The sequence below is a fragment of the Crinia signifera genome, chromosome 3 (assembly GCF_055691185.1).
Source record: "Crinia signifera chromosome 3, ASM5569118v1, whole genome shotgun sequence".
NCBI classification, from domain to species: Eukaryota; Metazoa; Chordata; class Amphibia; order Anura; family Myobatrachidae; genus Crinia; species Crinia signifera.
In genome coordinates, this window is record NC_139219.1 from 148,041,046 (window position 1) to 148,049,955 (window position 8,910).

The window sequence follows — 8,910 nt, forward strand, 5'->3', positions numbered from 1 at the left end:
TTCCGCAAAGCATGTAGCTCTTGTGGATGAAGCCCTTCATATGCTTTACCAGGATACAAGGGTAGTCAGTTTGTTAAAGTCAGAGGAATACATTCTGGCCACCATGCTCGATCCTTGGTTTAAAGCTTATGTTGTGTCTCTGTTTCCGTCAGACATAAGTCTACAAAGGTGCAAAGACCTGACGGTCAGGAGATTGGCATCTGAAGCAGCTCGTGACACGGCAACAGCTCCTCCCTCATTTTCTACCACACCTGTGGCTGCAAGGAAAAAGCTGCAATGTCCCACACAACCCACTGAGGGGGATACAGGGCAGGCAGGAGGGAGTTTGGAGTTGGACATCTGGTCCGGACTAAAGGACCTGGCAACGATTGCAGTCTACCGACGCTGCATTGGATGCTGTCACCATTGAAAAAAATGGTGGAGGACTACTTTGGTGACAGTATCCAAATAGACATGTCAAACAGTCCATACCTTTACAGGCAGGATAAAAAGGCAGTTTGGAAGCCCCTGTACAAACTGGCTCTATTTTACCTGAGTTGTGCCCCCTCCATTGTGAAAGAGTTTATAGTGCAGCGGGGAACCTGGTCAGTGATCGGCGTAGGAGGTTGCTTCCGCAAAATGTGGAGAAGATGATGTTTATAAAAAGACCAGCAATTGAATCCAGAGAGAACAGAAGGGACCTGTGATTGTGGAGTGCAGCGGGGATGAATTGATAATCTGTGATGATGAGGAGGAGGATGATGAGGAGGACATCTTGCCTCTATAAAGCCAGTTTGTGCAGGGAGGCCCAAACAAACCAATAATTTTAGTCACAGTCGTATGGCAGACCCTGTCGCTGAAATGATTGGTTTGTTAAAGTGTGCATCTCCTATTTACGCAACATAAGGGTGGGTGGGAGGACAATTCCATCTTGCACCTCTTTTTTTACCATAATGTGCTTTGTGGGGCCTATTTTTTCAAACTGCCATCCTGTCTGCCTCTGCAGTGCCACTCCTAGATGAGCCAGTATAGTTAGTCAGCTTCCTTGGTGCATTCATTGGCTTGTCTTTTCCACCTGGGTAAGAAACCCTTGGCCATTGACAATGTATTTATGAATTGCTTCCTCTCGCCTAACTTGCTGGAAAACAATTTGTTTTGGAAACTCTGAGCAGATCTCAGTGCGGCCCAAATCATCCGCTGCTCCTTGGCTATATGTATTTACTGTAAATACCCATCACAAAATGATGTAAAATCAGCTAACATGGCATCCAACAGTGCTAGGCGCAAAGTCAAATGGTATAAGACTTCCAGAGCCAATTCTTTGAACAAATGTGTAGACATTGGACCATCAAGCTATATAATGGGGTTATCATTTATTAAACTGCTTGTAAGTCAGCTTGTAAGTCTCGCCTAACTTGATGGAAAACACAAAGTTGCTTAATTTCTTTTGGAAGCTCCGAACAGTGTGGCCCAAATCATCCGCTGCTCCTTGGCTATATGTATTTAAATAACCATCAACCATAATATGGCATCCAACATTGCTAGGCGCAGAGCCAAGTGGTGTAAGACTTCCAGAGCCAATACTTTCAGCAAATGTGTAGACATTGGACGATTAAGCCATATATTGGGGTTATCCTTTAATAAAGTTTGCTTGGAAGTCAGGAATGAAACTTGTGAAGACGGCATGTTGAGATGTCGAGTCAAACATTCCTTAAGTGAACACGTACAATTAGGAAGGAAGCCTCCAGTTTCCATGAAGAACAGGTATACATCTCCTACTTGGGTATCAAAGACATTGCAGAACCACCCCATATTGGTGGGACGAGATATCCCCCAGCCAGCAACAGTCATGGATCACATTTAGAATGCTTTTGTCTTCAAGCACCATTTGCAGCCCGTTTCTGAAAACTCCAGGTCCCAAGAGAAGAACATCAAAAAGATAAACGCATCTTTTCGTAGCCACCTGCAGCCAGCACAACTTTCCATGGCGACACAAGTTCAGTCCCACTGCACCTAAGCTCAGGACTTTCTAGCTCTGTAGATGTCGAATTGCAGGACCAAGCATAGGCTGAAACTGGTCTATCACAACATAGTCTGCATTTTCATCCTCAACTGCCCATTTAATGGCCTGTAGGATACTGTCATGCATCCCTTGCAGTGCAGGTGGATCAGGCTCTCTCAATTCTGCGACAGGTTTCCCAGCATCTTCAATGTTCTCTTGTGATAAGGTTTTATCTCTTTCATTAGCTGTATTTTCTGGCTCTTGACTTGAAGGACCAGATGATTTTTCTTGGTTCCACTTTCAGAATGGTATGCCCAAAGGGATTGGGATCGAAGGGTCTACAACAACTAGGTCGACAAGCATTGGGTCGACACCACTTGGTCAACATGCAGCAAGGTCCACATGGGATAAGGTCGACATGGGTCAAGGTCGACATGGATCAAGGTCGACATGGGTCTAGGTCGACATGCCATTAGGTCGACACAAGCATTAAGTCGATATGGGCTAGGTCGACAGTCAAAAGGGAGATATGGGGTTTTCCACTTTCTTTACCCGAATGTCGACACAGTCGACATGGACACAGTTTGAAGTGCACCGCATACCCTCACATCGCTACACACTATTTTATTTTCCCACCATGGTCTAGTGGATGGTAGGGCATGAAATACCGCCTGTCGGCACATGTCGGCTCAAAAAAAAGTGAAAAACCCCATGTCGACCTTTTGACTGTTAACCTAGCCCATGTTGACCTAATGCTTGCGTCCACCTAATGTCATGTCGACCTAGACCCATGTCGACCTAGATCCATGTCGACCTTCACCCATGTCTATCTTAACCCATGTCGACCTTGCTGCATGTCGACCTAGTGGTGTCGACCCAATGCTTGTTGACCTAGTTTTTGTAGACCTAAAGACCGTATCCTGCCCAAAGAGGATTTTTGTTCCAGGCACTTCTTTCCCAGTTGCTAAATCCTTTTCTTAAAGTGATTGTATGGCTCGCATAAATACTAATTGGCACACCCTGAAAGCATCCATTGGTGGTTGTAAATTTGATATTCTTCCCAATGACCTTCGTTAGGAAGCTGGCATCAGTTACTACGTCCATGCTAAACGTGTATTACGGGCACAGCACAGAAGGGGGTTTCCAGAGAGGGGCGGAGCAAAGCACGGAGATGGACACTTAGGTGACCCAGTATATGCCGGGTCAGTTAAAGTATTATAGATAGACCAAATGTATATAAATAATAATATACACACACACACACACACACATATATATATATATATATATATATATATATATATATATTTAGGAACCAGAGATGTAGACAGCCTTGTGGCGAATCATCAGCGTGGCACTCCAGGACTTGTGCAGAAAAACTATTTAATAGTGCAACAGTTTCGGGGAACAACTCTCCCCTTCCTCAGGCAGACAGCATCCCCGAAACTGTTGCACTATTAAATAGTTTTTCTGCACAAGTCCTGGAGTGCCACGCTGATGATTCGCCACAAGGCTGTCTACATCTCTGGTTCCTATACAATTCTGCAGAGGCACCCAGGCCAGTGACTTTCTACCCCGGAGTGCCAGGTCGCCACCCCTGTATATATATATATATATATATATATATATAGATAGTGATACGAAACAAGTAGAGGCACTCCAGCGGGCTTGGTGATCAAACGAAGTTTACTGGGAAACAACAGACGTTTCGGGGATACAAACACCCCTTCTTCAAGTGTACAATAACAACTTGAAGAAGGGGTGTTTGTATCCCCGAAACGTCTGTTGTTTCCCAGTAAACTTCGTTTGATCACCAAGCCCGCTGGAGTGCCTCTACTTGTTTCGTATCACTATCTATTTATCTGGACCTGAAGGCACCCGCGGCAGTTGAACCCAGACTCACGAGGAGTGCCAGGCTGACCACGCACCTATATATATATATATATATACATAACAGCAGTGTAGACCCCTGGGCATAGCAATGTATTGGGGCCCCTAGCTATCCTCCAGTGGTAGGGGTGCTATGAGCGAAGCTTTGATGTCCCACGGGTGGTAGGGGGTATTATATCAACCGCTCAGCATGTAGGGCCTGGATCAGTAATTTCCACTAATTACCCCTTTACTGCACAGATTGTTAAAGTCCAGTTACACACACGCCATTTTAGGATAGTATGGCCGCCATTTTGGTTCACAGAGTTGCGCAAATAAAGTGTAAATACCCGAGTCTGTATAACAAAGTGGATCATAAGCGCAGCCATACTAATACACATAAATTCATTATACCATACTTACACCAAATAAAATATAGTTAATTAAAGGTCTAGAGCACTACACATAGTTAAATCAGCAATACACACTATGTCTGTATAATGTTTAGTATCGTTATGTTCCGTTTCTTATGCGCAGCACTCCGGTCGTTGCGAAAACTTCGCAACTCATATGGTTCGATAACTACGGACAAAATCCATATTTCAAGGACTATTTCTGCTAAACTGTGTGAGACAAAGGAATGCAGTTATAACCGGTTCTTGTTGCTGTTTACGACCCCCGACAACGATGCCAACACACAAAGGACACCAAAGTACACCCCCCCCTGCACCAATCCTTATTGGGTGCAGTATTTTGCTACTTGAAATTTGAACCTGTGACCAATGGAAACGGCCTTTGACCCCCCTTTGTTTGTAAACTATAAAGGGTACTTGTTTCCTAGCACGGCCACCACAATTTCTATCGTGGTGGTCGTGTTGGAAAAAATCGCGTTGGTCTCGTCGGGTGCATACCAAAACGCACATGACGCGACCGATGCAATGTACCTGATTTCTCCATAGGCTTCAATGTTAAAATAATTTAACACTGAAGCCTATGGAGAAATCGGGTCCATCGTGTCCATAGGGTTCAATGTTAAATTATTTTAACATTCAAACTGAGTCCATTTAACATAGGAAAAAATGGGAAAAGGGCCAATATGGGCCATTTCTCATTGGGTATGGCCCCGGCATGTGTGTAAAAAATAATGGCCCCCCCATTGTGGCCCCCACCCCCACGATTGACGCGAACCCGAAGCGTGGCGAGCGCTGCGAGCCCGCGAGGGGCGGCGGTGCGCGTCCTCCGACCTTTTCATTCCCCTACTATCCACGTCGGCGTGGAGTTGAGAATAGATTAGTGTGGCGAGCGCAGCGAGCCACCGAGCCCGAAGCATGGCGAGCGCAGCGAGCACCGCGAGGGGACGTGGATACCTGTCAAGGCCGCGAGGGACGCCCCTCGCCGGCTTGACAGGTATCCGCGTCCCCTCGCCACGCTTCGGGCTCGATGGCTCGCTGCGCTCGCCACACTAATCTATTCTCAACTCCATGCCGACGTGGATAGTAGGGGAATGAAAAGGTCGGAGGACGCGCACCGCCGCCCCGCGCGGGCTCGCTGCGCTCGCCACGCTTCGGGTTCGCGGCACATCACGGGGCCATACCCAATAAGAAATGGCCCATATTGGGCCTTTTCCCATTTTTTCCTATGTTAAATGGACTCAATTTCAATGTTTAAATATTTTAACATTGAAGCCTATGGACAAATCGGGTCCATCGCATAGGCTTCAATGTTAAATATTTTAACATTGAAGCCTATGGAGAAATCGGGGGCATCGCGTCGGGCGCGCATAGGCTTCAATGTTAAAATATTTTAACATTGAAGCCTATGGGGAAATCGTGGGCATCGCGTCGGTCGCGTCGTGTGCCTTCTTAAGGCACACGACCGACGCGATGTACCCGAGTTGTGCTTTTTTCAAAGGAAATCGCGGGCATCGTGTTAATTAATTAAGGCACACGATGCCCGCGATTGTGGCCGTGCTAGGAAACAAGTACCCTATAAAGAAAGCTATCCCTGAGCTGGCTGACTCTCTCTCTTTGGCACTGCATCTCTCCCTACATCTTGACCGGGCTAAGTTCAGTTTGAACGTAGCGAGCTCCGACCGGACTGCGCTGCGATATTCTCTTTACGGTAACATTTGTATTCCTGTTTATGTAAATGTGGCTTATTATATTCTGTATCTGTAACTGTTCCCCTGTTAGTTTAAAGTGTATTAATATTGTTAAGGGAATTGTATCACGTGTTATCCTGTATTTCTTCTTTCTGTAACCCCCTTATGTCCGCTAGGGACTAAATACACTGTTTGGAGAATCTATCTCCTCCCTTTGTTATGTCCTTGTCTCGAGTCTCATTCGCATCTGGCGATAAAGGTTTATTACGGACATTGTCCTTAAAAGGTATTCGCAGTTAAGGGATTAAGTACTGCGAAGGGATATCCTATTACTGGCACTGATCCAGCGTGTACAACACACGGAAAAGGTCCGCTACGCTTTGTTCGCACGTAGCTAGGGATAAAGGGTACGCAAGTTACGGAAAGAGTACGTAAACTGCGCATTTCACTTATTGTTCTTCGGTTATATCAATATCAGCTTTAACACAGATGGTGGGAGATGAGGTGGGATAAGGGGCATTGGGCTGAATGAATGGGTCCTGATACATAACTTCCAGGGTGGTAGATAGGGTGACCAACTCATCCCTTTAATCCGGGACACATATTAATTACACAGGTTCTGGGGCAGTTTAAAACCAGGTGAAATGGAGTATTGAGGGGTGGCAGTTTAAAACCAGGTGAAAGCCAGTCACAGAACCTGTGTAATTAATATGTGTCCCGGATTAAAGGGATGAGTTGATCACCCTAGTGGTAGATGATGTTTAATACTCAGAGGGTGTATAGTGGAGTGGGCTTATTATTCATAATTTTCTGGTAGGAGGACAGCTTGCTTGACTGCAGATATCTCCAGTTTCCGGAACTAGATTTCTTAGCTTTTGAAATTAAAAACTAAATAATCCCACCTACCAAATGGTACTGGGGACTAGGGGATCAGTGTTCAGAAGGCAGAGCAATCCGCCAACGAGTATATAAAACTACATACCAGGTGTGTGGAGCTGGAGCATTAACCAGCTGCTGGAAGGCTGATATCTCTGGTTCTGGGAACAGTAGAGACAAGCTAATAGTGTCCCTTAAAGGGGGAGAGTCCCAGATTTGGAGATATACCCTCAGAAAAACTCTAAGTCAGACAGAACCTGAAATATCTGACTGGGAAGAGCAATTAACAGGCTTGGATATTTAAAATTCTTGTACCCATGGAAAGAGGGGACCCTCAGCCTTCAGTCTAGGGCCCTTAGATTCCTGGAAGGGGAGTTCTGGGTACTCAGAAACCCCCCCTGCGTGCGCCACTGAGGGAGGGCCCAAGGACAATTCCATCTTGCACCTCTTTTTTTTACCATTATGTGCTTTTTGGGGCCAAACTGGTCTCACTATATGAGAGAACTACATAAAAACAAAATTGCTTAGTGCTGTGTTAAGAATTACTATATAAAAGACACTTGGTGAAATTTAATAGGACGAGAGATTCCGAAAGTGAGAGATTTGGAAACAAATCTTGTTTTTTTAAAGCTGCAATCATTTACACTGCAAAATCAAACGGTTTTGCAGTGTACATAATTGCTGCTTTAAAATAACTAGATTTGTTACCAAATCTCTCACTTTCTGAATCTCTCATCCTATTACATTTCACCCACTATATATAAAAATATAGTTAATATACAAATATATATTAAATGTGAACTTTAAAAGGGAGGACATATGCTAGTTCTTTGATAAACTGGTGACCCTAATGTAATAAGATGCTTAACGCAAAATATCAGAGTCCATAGGGCTGCTGTTCTAAATTGAACTTGGACAGCGGACCAAGGACACAGGGACAGATTTATTAAGCCCAGTGATGTGAAAAGGTGGCTGGTAATTTATCACCGGCCAATAAGCTACTAACGCCAAGTTACAGGCTGGGTTTCAAATATAAGTGTTAGGAGCTGATTGGGCGGTGATAAAATACCAGCCCCATTATCACTTCACTGAGCTTAATAAATTTGGCCCACAGTTTGCTTTCTCTGAACAAATTAAATAAAGATATTCAATGACAATATCTAGTGCAGTCCCAGGGGTTTGTTTGATCCGAAGTAGTGAATCCATCTTGTTTCACGATGTAACAGGCTACCAGCTCGATCTACTCCATGCTTAGATGCAGGGATGTGATTGATTACCATGTGCCTAAGATCTGTTAATTTGTGCTTATTCTCAGCATAATGCCTCGCTACTGGTTGTTTCGGGGGTTTGCCACTTAGGGCATGCTTGATGGCAGAACGGTGAAGTGCCAGTCTCTCACATACAGTGCAAGTGGTTTTGCCTATACAGTATATAGCAGTTGGACCACATAACTTTTAATTTTTTTTTGTATAACAGGGCATCGGCCTTGTCTGTTTGAAGCAGGGCAATTAACGGTCTGTTGAGACAATAGGCCATAAGGCTCTCGAAGCTCGTGGTAGAACAGTGCTCAAGGTCTTGAGGTTTGCATTTAGGGGTTAGTAGTTGGGTCCTTGATATCTGGAGTACTTCATTTTTTGTTTCTTCAGTGTTATAATATCCTCTTTCTTCTATCCTCTTTCTGCAAACCTCAGTACCATTTTATCCAACCCCTGTGGAAGCTTAGCCAGATCACTTGTGATCCGTGCCACCCGGATCATTTGTGGCCTGAGTAAGCCCCGCTTCAATGATTTTGGAAGAGTGCTGTTGTACCGAAGTTGCGTATTTTTGTGAGCTGGTTTAGAGTAGAGTTGTCTGGATAGTTCCCTCATTGATGCTGACTTGGACATCCAAATAGTTTAAATTGGTAGTGGAAAATTGGTAGGTGGCCCTAATAGGAGAGGGTCTTTCATTGATCTGTACTAAGAGGGTTTTGAGAGCTCCTCACTCCCTGTCCATAAAATGAAGGTCGTCAATGAATCTGGAATAAAGGAGGATGTTGGTGGCTGTTTCAGGGCTCTTGAAGAACATGGAAATTTATTTTATA

General features: G+C 44.7%; 1 pseudogene; it reads right to left on the minus strand.

Annotated features, from left to right (window-relative positions):
• Nucleotides 1–1,033: 1,033 nt before the first annotated feature.
• Nucleotides 1,034–8,695, minus strand: LOC146062926 (piRNA biogenesis protein EXD1 pseudogene; annotated as a pseudogene).
• Between the last annotated feature and the right edge of the window lie 215 nt (nucleotides 8,696–8,910).